Consider the following 18,853-nt stretch of genomic DNA (forward strand, 5'->3'; position numbering starts at 1 on the left):
TCCACTGCCTTCAGCAAATACGTTTCAGCAATAGGCATAAAACAGAAGTAAGACTATTAAAGAGAGAAAGTAATGTGCATGCAGAGCATTCTCTTCAAATTTGTGGCTTTGACCGCGTTGTGTTGATGGTCCAGTGTGACTATCTGTCAGAAGAGGGATGCTGGGCTCCATTGTTCCCAGACAATATACCCCACATAATATCTCAGGCTGAGGACAAAAGAAGCTGCGGTTCAGCGTTTTGGCACACAACACACTTTAATGTGGGGACAAGGGAGGCACAACGTGGGTGCTTCTATTGTTAGCACATTTCTGGTACTTGTCCGCATGCAAACAGACACATATGGTTTTCTTTTTTTGTTGCAATTTGTGTATGCTCAGTCTACTGATAATATAAGATGCTTTCCGTCTTCAGGCGTCCACTTATTAGTTTGCTGCATATTTCTGCATATGCTGTTGAAATGTAGCTTGTTGAGTATGTGACAAATAAAACGTTCAAACTCTAAACTGATCCTGAGAGATAAAAGTGATGCAGGGGAAAGGTGTAGTCTGTCAGGAGTCTTGGCATTGTCTTTGATGGGTGGACGGGATCACACACACACTTGACTGTGACTGAAGATGGACTCATTTGGCTTCAACTATTTTGAGGCCCATTTGATTTGTTTCTTGACATTTTACAAAGTGCCTTTTGTGGTGTTTAACGACTTGTTGCGTTGTGTCTTAAGATGACCTATAGGGGGAGGTATATCTCTAGTATTAAAGCAACACAACTCATCCAAATAATACACATAGCTTGCAATCAATTAACAACTTCATATATATATATATATATATATATATATATATATATATATATATATATATATATATATATATATAATTGGCCTACATTATTTGTAAAGTGGGGAGCAGATATATGGAAAGCTAAACTTGGATAGATACAACATATTATGTGCAATTATAAGTTAGGCCTTCCTGACCCAGTATATATGACATTACTAAATCATATTCTTTTGACATGTTAAGTTACTTACTTAGTAATTATTTAATTGAAGGAAAATTGTCAGTTGTTGTTTTTAGAATAAAAAAGCAATTTGCAACCATCCCCCTTTGTTTGTTTTTTTAAATAGCAGGTTCAAATGAATATTTCTACATCCATGAACACTGTTTCTCAAAGAATGTTGATGTCCAAGTGCGATTGTTATGCTTTCTCCTGTCGGTGGAGAAGCAAACATACGACCGAGGAGTTAGCTGATGATTGACGATCCTATAAGCCAATAGAAATACAGAAGTAAACCATAGACCCCGCCCTGATCAGAAAACTGACCAATGGGAAACCGATTGGGCGGTAACAGCCTATGGTGAGAGCCCTCTACGGTGCAGATCTCAGAACGGTTTTGCACTTCTCGCATATCCAATTGTAAACGTTTTGTCCAAACAAACAAACCGTTTCCAAATCAGCGCCTTCTCAGAAGACTTTATCCGTCTTGGAGAGTGGCACGGCCGAGGCGTAACGTGTTGAAAGGTTGTATCCAGTGGGACCCCGCAGAAAGCGGGGATGAGAGAAGGAGGTTTAAAGCAACAAACCTCGCTTTCTAGAGTGTAGGATAAAAACAACGGGAAAGTTTTGTTGACGGAAGAGCCACTGGAGTACACAGCGACCGGCACGACACCATTCAACTCCGACCTCCGCTGCAAAGTGAGTACCAACACATTGCATCTGACGTGCAGCGATAAAAAGTTACCTTCGCAATAACGTGAAGCGGATGAAAACCGAAAGTCTCTGTGGCTGTTTGTTTGTTTGTTTGTTTGTTTGTTTGTCATGACATACTGGAGAGTATCGTTATGTGTTCCGCGTTGGTTGTAATACAAACACTCAATGACAGACACTTATCGTTACACTCGTTTCGTGCAATACGTCATTAAAACGACTTTTTTTTAAAGTGCTATTTGTTTGAATGGAGTCTCACCTGACATCTTGGGAAGTTTCCGTGCCTAAAGTGAGCGTAGCTTTAGCACCGGGCTAACATAATTACATTACAATGATACGTTGTTACAGTAGTAACGAGTGCAGAAGCTGCTCTCTTATCACCGCGCAGTGGAGGGAAAGAGAGACTAGGGAATAATGGTGTAAAGGTATAGTAACATGTACATGAACCATAATGACAACATGTCGTCACACCCTAAACGCACGGAGTTCCCCACTGTCCAGGAAGTACTCAGCACCATGTAGTCAAGTGCGTCGACACGGAGCTCGTCACTGGCTGACCTCTGAGGTGGCAGCCCGCTGACAGACTCATCAGCACATGGCCTCTTTCCATCACATCAGCCCTTTGTTTTTGCATATTTTGTTTTTGCATAACTTTTTTTAAATTGTCTTACACCAATCTTTCATAACCAGCATTGCTTGAGCGCCACATCATGAATGAGCCCTCATCACATGATGCAAGCCCCCTGTGCATCTTTACTACGCCATGAACATGCTTAATTACACTCCCAAAAAGCCATGATATCATCTGTTTCTTGGTGTGGTTTAACAATAAATAAATCAGAGAGACCCAAGATGCCAGTAGCAATTTCTTAAAAATGGAAATGCCATTATTTTTGAGTAATGTGTTCCCCTTAACTGGGTCTGCATACTTATTGAATGCGCACATGGTCATCATTCGACAAAGTGGACTTGATGTTAAGGCGCTGGGGGGGAGTTCATTCAGATGTTAAACCGCTTGTTAGAGGAGCATCTTTACAGATGAAATGAATGAAACTACAGAGCTGTTGTTATTCAGCATATTGCTTTGAACACAGTCCATTAAGATCTGTGTCTAATAGTGTGCATAGCTTCATCAATTTGAAACCTCACTGCCTGTTGCCAGGAACAACCTCTGCATCATGTTCCGTCATTCATTACCATCGTTTCTTGTTGGTTTCCTCGCCACCGGCATGGAGCTCTGGCTGTGAGGAAAAAGAGAAAGACGTGGACAATGACCTTCCTTCGCCTGTGTCTGATTACCACTGAGGGGACGTCTCTCGGGGGCCGACATTTCTCTGTGTAAACTCAGAAGCCTCAGTGGCCTGTCTGCCGTTTTGGCTAGCTCCTCTGCTCTCTGGGAGTAGCCGAGTTCCTCTTTTCAATCTTACCGAGAAAAAGGTGGGAGGCCTTTACTCTGTATTCCAGCTGGACAGGCTGACTCTCCCAGGAGACTTTGATTACAAGTATTTTGGACGCATGTTACATGCTGTGCATCACTACGTACACGTGGATGTCGTTTGATTAGTCTCAACCCGTGCAAAACCAGGCGCATGCACATGATACGAATGTGCAAAGTGAGCGGGAAGCATCTTTCTGAGGGAGCAACTCTGCTCCGCAAGCACAAATGTGGTCCTGCGAGCATGGGGCTATGACGAGCCTGAGTTTGACCCGCCCTACAAACTCAAATCTGCTCACACTCACTCATTTAGTTCCCTTCCTGGACGGATATACAGTGGCTGATGTCAATGATGAAGATCATCATGCACTCGCACGAATGTGACCGCTTGAAATTTTAACTCGCACACCCACAAAAAAATGATCTCATATGCGCAGGCCGCAGGTTGGAGCCCTGCCACAGTGCCGGAGTGTGTATGTGGAGCATAGGCAGCCGAGGTCAGGGTGGGGTCGGATGCAGCGGCTCAGACGAGGCCCAGCGTAGGAGGCCTTGCCCTGTGTTGGTTGTCTGAACAGGTGTCTCCGAGCTGCAGCCCCACATAGCTCACATTCCCAGGGTTTTGTTCCTGGCATGGAGGGTCACCGGGTGGGGGGAGGGAGGTGTGGGAACTAAGAATGCTATGCGCGCGAGGCTCAACTCCCAGAATTCATCGGAGCAACCTGCTGATTGAGACAGACGCTTCCTGTCATTGCAACAGCGCAGCTTGTGTTGATGGGGAACCTGTCAGCAGCCCATTGCACTGTTCATGGCCAGAGACAAAGCCAAGAGTTGGTTTCCATAACTGCTTGTCAGCAGCAAGGCTATTTTCTTCGGGCTTAAGGGTGGATAGGATGTAGTGGTTTAAGACTCTTAATCCAAGCATTAGTTTGGATCACTATCAGCTCACTCAGAGTCACAGAAAAGGGCTGTCATTTCAAACCTCATTGTTTATTTCACTCACCTTTTATTCATACCTATTCCCTTAAACACCACCATAGATCATTAATCTTAAAGTCGAGCTGAGGCGGCATTTCAAGAGTATCTATCTTCTGTATGGTGACATATTTTTGAGGGAAACAGGACAGGCAGCCGGGACGTGAGGGAGAGATTAGCTCACCACCTTCACTGGCTATGTGGAGTGCTGACGTTACAGATTGATTGCTGGATGGATGGCATGATATTATTGGTTGAAATTGGTTGGTAACAGCTGATCTAAGCAGGCGTTATATTTATTTTTAAATGGGTGCACAATACGGCCGTGGATATAAACTTAATGGCATTCTTCCTTTTTAGTTTAAATGTCACACAGGGACTAAATGGATCACAATTTGGGTTTCAAGGACAAGCAGTAAGCAAGGCTTTGCACATTGTAACAGCCTAGAATACAACTATTTCTGTTCCTGCATGAATGCAGCCTTCTAGTACTCTAGCAAAGCAAAGGCAGAGAATTGAAAATAGAGGTGGTCAGATAGTTTGGGCCTCTTTAAACAGCGAGTGGTTTCTCACTCAGGTCTCTGCACGCTGAACCCTGACACATTGAGGTGAACCTCCTTTACTACCAGCCATTGCTAAACTTGGCATCACATGAAATATGTATTCAAGTGCATAGTTGCAGTAGTATAATCCATTTATAGCCTATGCAACAAGTCTCAAGATCAAAACACAGCACACAGGACAGAACATCTAACCATCCCTACACACACTGACTGGTCTAACGGTTTCATTCATTCCTCATTCCCTTCATCCATTCATCCATCTACCCGTCCTGACATCCACACATCATCGCTATCTTACTTGATGCTATCACTAATCTCAGTTGCAGAGTCTGCAATGCACTCGTGAGCCTCCTGCTGATCCCAGACGGAGAGATTAAAGTGATGCAGGGTCACAGATGATGAGCATCAGCAGGAGTGATGCTGTGTTGTTTTGCCCCCCCCCCCCCCACCCCCGTCCCACAGAGGTGTAGGGTTGCTCTCAGCGACCCCTAAACTTCTGCAGCGCTGCGCTGGAATGAGCCCACCCAGCAAATGGCAGCCATCAGACACCTGCGTTGGCTTGGTTATTCCAGCTCGAAAGCTGTGCTCAGTGCGCAGGCATGCTGCCCTCCTGACTCACTGCGGGTCGGCTTTTGATGGAGAAAGCAGAGGGGCTGTGTGAGCGGTGGGAGCCTTAATAAAAGCACTGGGTGTGGGAAAGCAAGTCAGGCTTTGAACCCTCGGGGAGACGGTTAAATCACAATGTGTTACTGTATATACATGAGTGGTCTGTGTTTTGTTAGGGGACGCTGTTCCCGTTTTTTAAGCATACACCATGAGAAGTGCAAAGCTCCTGATGCAGAGTACAGTGGTCCTCTTTTCAGTCACGTCTGTAGCCTAACTAGGAGGTTGGCATGTAAAGCTTTGGGCTAAAAGAAATGCTACACAACTCTGCAAATTCAAAGTTTTGTAGGTTTTTTTTGAGTCAAAAGTTTTAAGTGAAAAAAATTGTATTTAAAATGATAAAAAAAAATAAAAGGGGGTTGATGCACAATCAAGTGGAGACATACTTTAAGCCTGTAACAGCTTGTAACTAATTTGTCAGTAGTCAGTGATGGGTATAGTCTTACATAGCGAGGCAGTGGGTTCACTTGATTGACGTCAAGCTTATTTGTCAAATGTTGTTTTATTTATGAGGGGTTTCCATGCGTGGCCCCTGCCTAGCATTACTACGCCTATTCCCCTCATGGCAGCCTTGTGAATAATTCAACAATGCGAACACAACCGAAATAGGCCGAAGGGTGTACTTGTTTGTGGCTCTGTCCAGCAAATCGCAGCAACCACGGATGACTTGTCTAGTTGTGGGTTGTTGTGAGCTCATGCTGTGGGAAATTGGCTTGAGGACTTTTCTGAATTAGTGTCAAGCAAACAGGTGCAATAAGTTTGACGATAAATCAGCGGACATTATGTATTACTTGACATTTTTGCCGCTTGACCTCACGGCTCCAAAGTTTGCACCATCAGCATGAGAGGATCTGTGTCAGCTGCCAGTGATGGATATCCAGTGCTGTATTAACGGGCCATGAGGTTGCAATATTCATGTTGCTTGTGTTGATATTTAGAGTGCTTGGGCAGCTCGGTTGTCATACACCGATCTTGCGACTGATGTTTTCCTTCCTGCCTTGATCTCTAGAGATGACAGTGACGGTAACTTGACCATGCCGTATAATGTGTAATTCATCTCGGGGTTATTCACACCCAGTAATGTTGTAACACTACAAGCTGACATGCCCAGCAACTGCTCCTTGCTTGTTGCTGTGAGACAGTTTAATATAAAATAATAGACGGGAACGCCAATTACTTTCTCACAAAAAATAACTACAATTTAAAATCAAAAGGAAAAAATGACTTTCTGCCACAATAACTCCTCCACTTACACACGCAGTGACAAACAAATGCATAACTGATAATGTTGTGGCGTGAAACGAGGCTTTTCTCCATCTATGATCCAGCGCACGGATCATAGATCCAACAGTACGACACGGACAGACAACGGAGCAGCACAAAGTAGCGGTAAGTTACTTAGACCAACAGGGTTAAAGTGAGAAATATACACAAATAAATTGCATATATTGTAATTTTTTCACATACTCTCACCATGGTTACGTGCACGCTCTTTGTCACTTGTTGCTCAGGAACTTCCCTGAACAATATAGTTGGAGCAATATGTCGCGCAGCCCTAGATGGTGGGTTCTTGCAGAGTCCTGTTGTGAGTCCTTCAGAATAGTGCTGACTAGCCCAAGAGGGTTTTCTTTAGCTGCCTGTTTTCTCTCAGTTGGCAGGGACTCCAAACAGCAACACTGGCTTCACGGGCTAAATCCCCTCTTTGTGTGTTGGGTGTCTCAAGTAGTGTCAGCTGTAGCTCTGTACACTTGTTGCCATGTCTCCTGCCACCTCCTTCTGGCTACAGACCCCCTCCGAGGCTGAGTTTTCATTTGCCTGTTAACATCTCTGCCCCCCATAATTGCCTCTTGACTACGCTCAGCAACACGTTAATGTTTGATTGGCAAAAGGAGGTCTGTATGTGTGTGTGTGTGGTGTGAATGCCTGCTTTTGTCTCTCAGCTTGAAAGCATGTGTGCATACATGTTTGTGTGTGCATGTATGGGACAGGCCTTCATTCTTCTTTGGTCAGCTTGGCCCACACTCAGTCTCTCCCTTGTTGCTCATTGAGTGCAATTACAGCAATTTAACTGTGAATGCCCCTTCACAAGAGCCTATTAGGACCATTAACTATGCAATCTTCACTCTTTGATGGCTGGGCCCACGTGATTCAAACTATTCAATATGGATGATGGCAGACAAGGGGATAGGATTGTGAGCCATCTAAACCACTGGGACTGTGTGCGCTGTTCTCTGTTGTAGTTATTTTGTTTAAAGTTTCCCATTTTGCTCCCTTCAGTAGATGTTAGTTACATGGCCGCTAATAGAAGAGTCTAGTATCTAAATAATTCAGTGGTAACTCCAGGGGTATTGACTATATATGGTTTAGTCAGATGAGGTGGACATAAGCCTATTCATCTATGGTGGCAGAGAGAGGTTAACACACACAGCAGCGAAAGCAAACCAGATGGAATGACTGACCGACCATTCACTAATTTACAAAAATACACATTTCGAAAAACAAAAATGTTGGAAAATACATAAAGCACAAGCTAATTAAGAAACACATCCACCAAATTGAATGAATATAGGCTACGTGGCATAAAGAACTGCCCTACAAACACAGAAAACATGTTAAAGTCAATGGGTGAAATAAAAGACTAGCTGCTGGTCCTGAATCTGTTAACTCCAATGTTAGAAGTGTAGGTGAATATAGATTATGACCCATTCTTTGGCTCCATAGTCGCCAAAGTAAATAAAGGACCGTTTTTTTCCACAAACCACACATTTTAAACTTTTCTGACGGATATATTTGGAGAAAATGAGGTTTGTTTGAGACCTTTCTGTGTCTCAGCAACACACTCTTGCCAAATCTGTCAACTAACTAACTATCGTTCGCTGCAGCTAACTAATTAAACATCTAATGTACGCAAAAGAAAACATAAATACCCCAATAACTAATAATAAGCTTTAATCTGTCCACATAATGTTCTTAATGCTTCCAAATGAGGTGGAAGCTTCATGACCACGCTCACTTATGAGACAGGAAGTGTATGCCATTCCAAAACATTTGCGGAGCTTGGAATGTGGCATCTTTTCTAGAAAGGTCTACAGTCGATTCAAATAAAACACTTCTGCTTGCAGTTAAAATATGATTTTGTTTAGGAGATTTTGAAGTCCACGACAGGATGTTAACATGTTTTGTTGTGTTGTTGTACACTTGTGTTTTATATGCAGTGTTTGATTTATGTCTTGGTCAAAAGATTTTCCCCATTTTCCTGATTTGTATCTATTTATCTTCGGCTGTGGTGTGATGGCTTTTCTCAGCCAGCGTGCCTGAACTGCTAATTGCTAATAGTATAGTCAAGTTCTTTTGTATTTTATTTTAGGTAACACACCCCCAGCACTACCATGTCATTTCCCAGTTTATTCGGTTTTGCCACACTGGATATCCAAAACTGCCTTCAGATGGCAAAGACAATACAAAACCAACATAAGTGGCTGCGATAATTTGAGCCTAACTTTGTCAAAGATGTAATTTGGTATTTCCCCTTTATTTAAGAAGCATCCTAAGATGTTGACAGCTGTAATCATTCTCTGCTGCCTGTCTTATGGTGGCCTTTTATCAAAGGACGTGCTTCCCGGCTAACTTATCCCTTCGTCACCACTAATTGCTAAGTAACCTTGTGGGGGGGAAACGTTTTTGGCTCTAGTCAAATTAAAGTGTGATATTTATAGTTTGCTTTGGTTTGTGGGGCTTTGCAAACAGAGGGCTTATGATGTTCATGCAGCAGTTTGTGTAGGAGTTGTTTACTACTTGCAATGACGGTGACCGCGTCATCATGTAATTTGTGGAGTCAGGTTAGATTTGACTGGAGTTTGAAGAAGTGGACTCTGCCGGGTGGAGTTCAGGTTTTTGGGTTCACTGGGTCAAATTATTTTTTTTATGGTACATAGTACAATAGGTTAAAGGGCTGTAGCTTGCATGGTTCAACATGTTACTGTATAACTCAAAACCTACAGCAGATATGATGCCTTTGCTTGTAGTAATTTCAAATGCGTTTTCGTCCAGTAGAGTGGTTGATTGTAACAAAAGAAGTCTCAAATAAATAAAGTATTGTTGGAGTAATAAACCATTGACATATCGTAAACGTTGAGATGTATTTTTGAAGTAGGAATGTCAAATTATGTTTTAATATTAATTCTTAAAAAAGAAATAGGTTTGAACGATACAAATATCAATTTTTGTACATTAATGTCCATGACAGCGTGCCCTAACTGGCTGAAAATGAAGCAGCAGTGCGCTGCTTTGAGCTGAACTTCAGACGCCCTGTTTCTATTTATTCCTGCCTCTCACTCAAAACCTGCAATGCACGATCAACGGCTGATGCTCAATAATTATTTTGTACAATATGTGATGTCGGCAACATACATTTACACTTCTTGTCTGCCCGATGTATTCAACTCAGCAGGTCAGAGACAAGCAGTTGATGTAGGATCTGCTGCTTGCTAGCCTTCGCTAGGTGCATTTCCTCCACGCCAGCGGCTCTAGGTCGGGTGGACTTGTGCTAGCTGCACGCTCTCTCCCTGCAGGGATGGACGGGACTCCCAGTCACACTGTCAACCGGAATGGACTGTCCTCAGGGTGCGTCTGTGGGCGACCAGCCGACCCATCGTGAAACACAACCAATCTCATTTAATAATTATACGGTTGTAGGTATGATTTTTTTGCTGTCATTTATGCAACCAAACTGTTTATGGTTGCACACAATGTCAGTTTTTTTTTCCAGTATCGTGCATCGGTTGCATCTCCAGTCTGATTCTGAGCTCACAGCTGATCGCCACATGGTTTATTTACATGATGTAATGAAGCTCTGTTTGGACACGGTGTCACTCTCTCGGTGGCCGACTTCTATGACATCATTCCGGTTGTTGTTGAATTATTCCTCCCTTGGCTAATGTTACCATTTCTTTTTCAGTGAAAGTGACATTGTTCAAGCTTTGCATTCATTGTGTGCGAGGCAGAAGGCTGCGGTAGTGCTTTTTCCCCCCCACAACCAAATATTCATTTTAATATTTTTTCACATTTGAATATATGCAAGTTTTGAATATTCATTGACAGCCCTACTTTGAAGGGATGTGATGTGGTAATAACTTAAATAAGCTGCCAGTTTCTTACTTTTCCTCCATATCTCAGGCTCTCACAGTTAGTCATTACAATGGCTCTTGTAGTGCTTTTTCTGGGCACCCAGTTTCCTCTCTTACTTCCGGGATCGTCAGCACCAGCTCGAGAGAAAGCAGCTCTTTCTTTGTCCCTTCAGCGGCTGGATGCTTATCTGACTGACCATCAGCAGCTTCTGTCATGGTCAGGGAAGGCCTGATACAGAGAGAAAAGACTGGGACAGATAGGAAGGGAGCGGCGGGGGGTGGCATGGAGGGTGATGACTGGACCATTTGGCATCCGGTGAACAGAGGAGTATTGTGTGCCAGTGGGCCACCGTGGAACAGACTGCTTCTTTACAGGATGGAACTGGTGTTAGATCCAATGTTGTGGGAGGAAATCTGCCAGGGGTACATTCACCAACCATCCACCTGAGGATTAGACTTGTTCTGATCAGGGATCAGGTATCAGGGAGTACGTGAGTGATGATTGCATCATCACATTATTTACCAGCTCATTTACTACACAGGAACAATAACACGTCACTTGCAACTCGTTCCAGACATCCTGTTAAGGAAACTAGTACTACACACCTGTGTTTATTTATTTTTTATTTTATTTTTAAAGTATTATTTTGGCTTTTGTTTGCCTTCAATAAGAGAGGACAGTGTGAGAGTGAAATAGGGAGAGAGAGGACTGCAGTGAGGACTTACCAGGACCAACTGAGCTATCCGCCGCCCCTTCACACCTGTAGTTAAACACTCCCGTGCACCATAATGTTACACTGTGACGACTTCCATGTTGAAAAATCATCAGGAGGATGAGTTTGAGAGTGGAAGTGTTAGGTAGAGGTCGAAGACATCGCCAACATGTCAGCAGGCTATCTGAGTCTTGGGATTCAATCCGTTTTCTTGTTTTAGCTGACTTAGTGATGGTTCTCAAATATCCCAGCCCAACACAGTGGACATTTAGTTCCAAACAAACACTGCAGCAGCTGATTTTTGCTGAGTGGCACAACTTCAGCTCGAGGGAGGAACTAATAAACAGTGAGATCAGCTTCGGTAGTGTTTGGAATGAAAATATACAGTCCTGAACCATGGTGGCTGATGGGTGAGTATCTCCCACACTGAGGATTTTACATCACAGAGTTCTTCCTCTGTGTTGTTATACCTTAGGTATAGAGTTTTTGGTTTTTGTCAATGTTGATCTTAACTTGAAAAGCACAGCGAGGCAGTCTTCCTGTGTGAAGAGCATGGATTATCATCACCAACAGTCTATTTATATCTTGCTGGATTATTCCATACAGTATAATCCAAATGGTCATCGGCCACATAAAACAGGCTATCGCCCCCAAAGGAGAAATTAACTGCAACTTTTTATAAATCAACATCACTATGTAGTATTTTGGCATCCTTTTATCCATTTATTGCAATGAAATCAGTTTATTTTGGGTTCATACCACTGTATTAAACCAGCTGATGGGTTTTTTGTGAGATACATTGTGTAATGTGACAGCTCAGTGGAATTCACCAAACGCCTCCGTGATGTTATGAACCCCGACAACGTTTTCCAATGTATCTGGGTTAGTTTAACTTTGAAACCAGCTTTGACTAAATATATGAACGTGTTGTAAAAATAACGGATCCAAAGCAAGATGCTGGAGTTATTGTACATTGTTACACGTCTGTATATTGCAATGTTAAGAAATTATACATGTTTACATGATTTGACTTGGTTAACATGAATCTGCTCAGGTTGTGTTCAGGTTCCATCATAGTATCTTAGGAAAGAGAAAATAGAGGAATACAGGATGCAAAAATATATATTTTTAACATGTATTTATCCTTTATTTATGATGAGAGACCTTGATTTATGATCCTCTTATTTAAAAATATTTAATTGTTTTTTAACTAAAAAAAGATGTTTCTTAACAAAAGTGATTAAAGAGATTCCAGCATGTTTAAGTGCCATTTTAAGAGTTTTAAGTACGTTGCTGATTATCGGGATATTATCATGAATCACAATGATTTTGGGCAGGATAATGAAGTGAAACTTTCATATTGTACCACGTCTACTTGGCAGTTTCGTGTGATTCCATATCATCCCTCATGCAAGAAGCTCCACTTCTTCTTCTTGGCAGGGAATTAAAAAGGGTTATGTGAAACGGGGTTGAAGGGGAAAGTTGGCAAACACAGAAGGTCTCAACAAATGAATGTGTCCAAGCAACTGTGGCAGAAATGCCAGGTCCTTCTTTGTGTGCGAGTGTATATTTATGTGTGTATATTGTGCACATCTGGGAGTATTTGCACTGAGCGTGTGTTAAAGGTCTGTTTGCACGGTCTGTCAGTCACATCAGTGGCATCCTCATGTGTTTATTGTAACAAAAAGTAGAATGTCTCCTTCAAGAATCAATAAAATGCTTTAACTGGAGGCATTGCGCTGCCTTTCCCCCAACTTATGAGCATTTGCCATTTCATACTAAAACACACATTCTTGTACATTCCTAACATTTGTTAAGTTCATTTCTCAACACTGGTATTCATTCTCACTGAAGATAGCAGCCAGGTACTCCTCTCTTACTTGTCTGGTCTTTCTCAGCCAAAGGATGAGGTTATCTACAAGATATGTTCTCTCAAAGAATCAACGAAGCGGCTACTCCCTTTGCACTTTGGAGAGCTGGAGATACGTTTGCAAGTTTGCAAGTTGCTGGAATCTCCCGAGTTGTTGATGGGATAGAATGGCTTAGTGTCGATCAATATGGCGCGTTCTCTCTCCTGAGCTGGCGAGCTGATATCACCAGTCCAAAAGAGTTGTTTACTTTGCATCTGCAAAGTTCATGAACCAGGCGGGTCCCTGCTGATTTGTGCAGCCACTAGTTTCCCAGTTAGGCCCAAACGTGGTTTCCCTAATGTAAGGCTTCTACAGCGGATGAGGGCAAGAACAACAGTGACCCAGCAGCACCATTCAAGGTACTTCCTCCTAAATCTGATGTGATGTCACTTCCAAGGATCTTCTATCCTTGCAAGTTGCAACTAAACCTAATTTAGCATAAGAAGGGTGGCGATTGTTAGATTGACCCACACTTGGCTCTCCAAGCACCTCACTGTGCTTTTTTACATCACACCTTACATTGTTTGCACGTTTGAAACACTTGCACTTATCTTTTCAGAGAGTTTTGTGTTTTACTCCAGGCTAAACAAAGTGCCTCCCGATGTCTCCGGTTTCACTGACGGAGCAGCAGCGAGATGAGAGGCAGGGTGTGGTGGAAAGTGATACCCCTCCGCTCGAGTGGAGGAGGAAGTGCCAGCTGTATGTCATTGTGTGTGGAATGTGGAGTAGAGTGGAGACGGGAGCGCTTCAGTGAGTGATGATGAAGGTGGAGAGGCAGGGTTGAATTAATGGAGAGGTGTGTTGGATTATCTACCTCCGTGTGTGTGCTGTATGTTATTACCAGGCTGCTGACAGGTGCTGCTTGGCCACTTAGATAAGCTGTTGTCGACAACGGAGATCATTATTGGCTTTTAGCTCGAGCAACGCAACGACGCGTGATGGAAGTGACGGGGAGCTGCAGACGATTACCCCGATTACAGGGACGGTGGATGGAACGTCTGGAGCTTTCATTCAAGCAGAATCGCACACATTACTGACACGTTAGTCAACTGTGGTGAAAAGTCCCTCGACGGCCCTTTTCAGTGCATTGTTAGACCGATAATATTTAAATGAGGTGAGTCACATTAAGAGTTTGGGGCGCCCACTGTGATCCTCAATCGAGGCTTTGTGCTTCATGCCTCCTCCCCACTTCATGCCTCCTCTGTTCTTCCTAGCAACCGAAGCCCATGCAAAATAATCAGGGGTACCGGGAAATGGGGTTACCACACCCACACACTCCTGTTTTCAGTTACCAGTCTAACATGAGAGCTGCATAGCAGGGTGGAGGAATGTGTTAATTGCTGGAGCTAACTGAGAGATAAAGGAGGAGGCCCACTGATTCACTCATTCAGCAGAGAGAAAATTATTTTTCTGTCATTTTCAAGCCGGATCATCCCGTTCTCTTTTGCCCGGCCTCAGGTGAATTCAACACGCAGGCCATTTCCCAGCAGCGGAAAGCAGTTGAGCTGCTTTACTGTACGCCAACCGCAGCTGATCGCTCTGTAAACACATCTGTTTGTCTTTCTCCCGAAACTTCACAGCGTCTCACAGTCTTAACTGCTAATTGCGTGCAACAGCTCGCCCCTCGTTGGTTCTGTTCCCGGTCTCAGGAGTGCACCACTACCAGCCGCGAGCCATCCAGTGCAAACGCAGGAAAGAAAGGCTTATGATGAAACGTACTGCAATGTTCCGTGTGTGTCTGTGAGATTAATAATGGCGCTTGAGGGTGCAGAGTAGTAGGAACTATGACCTGACAAACTGTGTCAAAACAAAGTGTCCGGTTCTGCTCATAGATTTAAGTTATTTTGTTTTCAGTGTGGCACCAGACAAATATGAAGTTAAGGATTAAATGCCACCACACTTAAGGTGTGCTTCAATTAACTAGTCTGTATGAAGTGTCGTCAGTGTCTTAAATGTCTACAGTTCAGTCACAGAGCGGCAACGTGAGGTGATCATTCAAACGCTTTCGTCTCACTCCAAAGTAAACACATAAACAAAGAAAGCAGGGTTAGTGTAAGGAAACCTTGTATTCTTTGTTTCTGTGTCCAGGCTTGTTTGATTGTCAATTTCAGAAAGTTGCATGAACTGTCCAAAAGGAGTATGAGGAGGGGCTTTCAGGCAATCCAACAAGAGGAATGCATATATAATACAGAGCTGCGCTGATAGATGATTTATGGATTAGACGGTCAACATGAAATTAACAACTATTTTCATAATCGGTGATCTTGGAAGTAAATTTTAAAGCAACAATCCTTCGGCTCCACTTTCTCCTTTGACCTGTTCAACACATCATTTGATGACACCAGGGACTTGAGGACACATTGCAATATATTTTGACAAAAGAAAAAAGTTGCAAGGTTGCTAGTTGCAGCCATACACAGCAGTGGATGGAAACGTGAAAAAGGAGTGTATTTGTACGTTGTGCTGTTTCCCTCAGTGGATCAGAGCCATTCTTTATTTTCAGCTCTACTACTACTGAAGAATTTCCCTTTTTATCCCCCAGCAGGCGCTGCAAATTACAGCTAAACATTCTTGTGGCCTGTTTTTACACGCCATTACCTGAGCTATGTTACTCTGCTTCCAAAAAAGATTAGGAATTGTTTTTCATCAAACACACACACACACATATTATGTATGATGCAAGATCAACCCATGCCTTTGTCTGATCTTGAGTCAAAGAATGAGATGAAATGTGTAATGGAGCCAAATACACGATATTCAGATGACACTGTAGTTCCTTTTTCCTGCTCTGACAGGCTCCGTCGAGCATCTAGAGTTACTGCTTAACACTTATCATATATATCATATATAATCAAGTAGGAGGGCAGGGATCTGTGGCAGGATGGGGACACACACATACAGAGTCACAGCACCGCTATCAACCCCTTCATCATGTGAGCTTACCCCCTTCACCCTGCAACCCGACTCTTGAGCTCCCCAGCATCTAAAAACAGACCGAAGTCTTACCCCGGAGCCCCACTCGTCGCCTCGTCAATCCCTTTAATTGGAGGGAGATAACCTGGGAGTCATTATGTTTCACCGCTGGACACATTTGAGATCTGCCTCCCACTTTTCCTTTCCAAGCTAAGAAAATAGAGACTTTAGCAGGAGGATAGAAGATAAACAACACAAGCCTCTCAGTAGAATAAGCCTTGCCGCAGTCGGCAACGCTTTCTACATAAGTTGTGTGTGAGTCCAATGCAGGTCTTATCACGGGGGAACATCACAGAGTTGAATGGCCTTGTAAAGGCTGCTGTGAGGGTCTCTATCGGTGTGAAGAGGATCTGGTAAGATGGACGGCTTGGCACCCCCATGCATCCTTACCACACACACACACACACACACACACACACACACACACACACACACACACACACACACACACACACACACACACAGTGTCAGGCTGCAGGTTGACCTGTGTGTGTTGGTAATTTGGGAGGCGCTGATCGCTGTGATCGCTGACACTCCATTATGGCTGCTGTCGCTGTGCCAGGAGACGGCTATGATCCGACTTCCATTCCTGACAGCCTGCGTATGGTGAACACTGCTCCGCCGTGGAAAATGCTGCGTCGCAGACTTGGAATTTGCCATCTTCAAGGTTGTGCGGTCCGTCTGCATCTATTATGACACGGAGTTGTCAGGATTGATTTTGTGGATCCATCCCATCTGCCCTGTGTGTGTGTGTGTGTGTGTGTGTGTGTGTGTGTGTGTGTGTGTGTGTGTGTGTGTGTGTGTGTGTGTGTGTGTGTGTGTGTGTGTGTGTGTGTGTGTGTGTGTGTGTGTGTGTGTGTGTGTGGTCGCCATGTCCAACCTCTCGAGGGTAATAAATTCTTGACAATGGGACATGCTGAAAGGATTATAAGAAACACACACACACACACACACACACACACACACACACTCTCTCTCTCTCTCTCTTTCTCTCACACATACATCCCAACAGACTGTGATGTATAGAGCGATCATGTCCATCATGCTTCTGCTCTGTTTCGGTCCATGTTTGCTGTGTGTTTCTGACCGGAGCAGCCGGCTGGACAGTTGTATTGTCGTCCCCACAGCAGCTTTAGTGCAGCATCTGCTACCGGCAAAGCTGCCCACATTACGTCTCGGCACCTTTCTCCGTCTGCTCCATCAGACTTTCCCTCCATCTGGTTGTAAATAAGACAGTTAATGCCGCCTCATTACAGACATGTTTGTTTAGTGTTGTTTCTACTAACAGTGTGCTTGATTAGAGGCAGGCCCAATCCAAAAACACCCGTTGCCCCTACTATTTAGCCCTGCTGTCCCAAATCTTGTTGTGCTGGAGGGCTAGGGCTATGCGACCAAACTGTTTACAAATTGAGTTTTGTGTAAGTATTCTCTTTGCTAATAGAGGCAAGTATGCTGATGTTTCTAGCTGTCATTCCTCAATCATATTTCCATGTCTCATGCGTTATGGCCAAAATGTTAAATCCAGCAGTGAAGTTGCTGTCCACGTTACTGCTCTGCCTCCAGGATAGGAGAATGGGTTGCTATCCAACAAAGCAACGCTATTATGTGATGTAGTGGCTCATCACACCTATGTAAATACCATCCATGACTAATGACGATGTATCAGGGTCTTGAAGGGTTGTCCCATTTCATAGGGGAAGATTTCAACCAACTTCAAATCCAAAATGTTGCCATATTGGTGCAGTTTTGGTTTTCTTTGAGACCAACTCTGCCATAGATCTGCACATCTTCCCCCCTCCCACCACTACTGAAATGTGACCTCCTTCATGGCGCTGGCCTCGGCTCGCCTGTCGGACACTATATATTACATTAACCATCAGTAAGATTGCTTATTACAAATGCAATACAAGTTGGATTCACTTCAGCATTCAGTGGTGTCCGCACTGATTGCTGATGCTCCTTTTTAATTTGCTAATGTGCCATAATGACACATCCCAGGCAGTTTGCATAAAACCAAACCGGTTCCAGCTTGTGGACCAGACCAGACCAACAAAATAGCACCAACGTGGCTTCATGGTGAAGGAATGTGAGAGGGTGCTTGGTCCTTTATCTTCCAGTTAAAATGTAATCCTGCTCATCTGCATGAAGCACGTTCACACACGTACAACAGGACTCTCCAGCGAACACTTTCCCTGCCCTTGTTTGTCATTTCTCCTCATACGCTGTCATTATAAATTGATAGCGATGTTGTTAGACACGCATGCACGGTCAGGCCTCCCTCAAGCGTGTCACGGCCGAGTGTTGCACCAGTATACGGTTTCATCTGATGATGTAATGCACTCGGAACAATAACGCAGGCAGCAGAGCGTAGCCTGCAAAGCTCCAATCATTATCGGCTAACCTAATCGTCATCAAATTAAAGCTCATGTAAATGTCTAAAGGGATTTGCTTCATGGTTGTTTTTACTATGCCAAGCACTAGCTTCCCTGTGTTTTACAGCACTCATGCGGTGCAAGGTGTTACATAAGTGTGTGTATCAAAGGACGTTTAAGAATATGAAATGGGCTGCCTCTGCTGCGGCGTGTGCTTGATGGTCAGTGCGGCCTTCTAAGAAGTCTCCATGTACTTTCTGGTTAACAGGGTGGGTTTATATAACAGCTTGTTAAACCTTTTTACCTAACTATAAAATCCATTTACGAACATGGTACTAAAAGTCAAGCTGAAACAGCTTTTCAGGAGTATTATCCTTTGCACCGTATTTCTGAGTCAAACAGGATAGAGATAACGGGA

The 18,853-nt window shown here is 43.6% G+C and overlaps 2 protein-coding genes across 3 annotated transcripts in view; one reads left to right on the plus strand and one right to left on the minus strand.

Annotated features, from left to right (window-relative positions):
• thtpa (thiamine triphosphatase) overlaps positions 1 to 18,853 on the minus strand; it is a gene marked incomplete at its 5' end in the record, with an annotated part of 479,666 nt that overhangs the window by 325,608 nt on the left and 135,205 nt on the right. The gene's annotated exons all lie outside the window — the stretch shown is intronic.
• Positions 1,499 to 18,853, plus strand: part of mpp7a (MAGUK p55 scaffold protein 7a) — a 125,410-nt gene continuing 108,055 nt past the window's right edge. The window contains exon 1 of one of the 2 annotated variants that reach the window (XM_084034053.1): positions 1,499 to 1,696. The gene's annotated coding sequence lies outside the window, so the exon portion shown is untranslated. The remainder of the gene's footprint in view (positions 1,697 to 18,853) is intronic. The other variant, XM_084034054.1, reaches the window with a different exon arrangement.

This window comes from Eutrigla gurnardus (assembly GCF_963514095.1).
Source record: "Eutrigla gurnardus genome assembly, chromosome: 18".
NCBI lineage: Eukaryota > Metazoa > Chordata > Actinopteri > Perciformes > Triglidae > Eutrigla > Eutrigla gurnardus.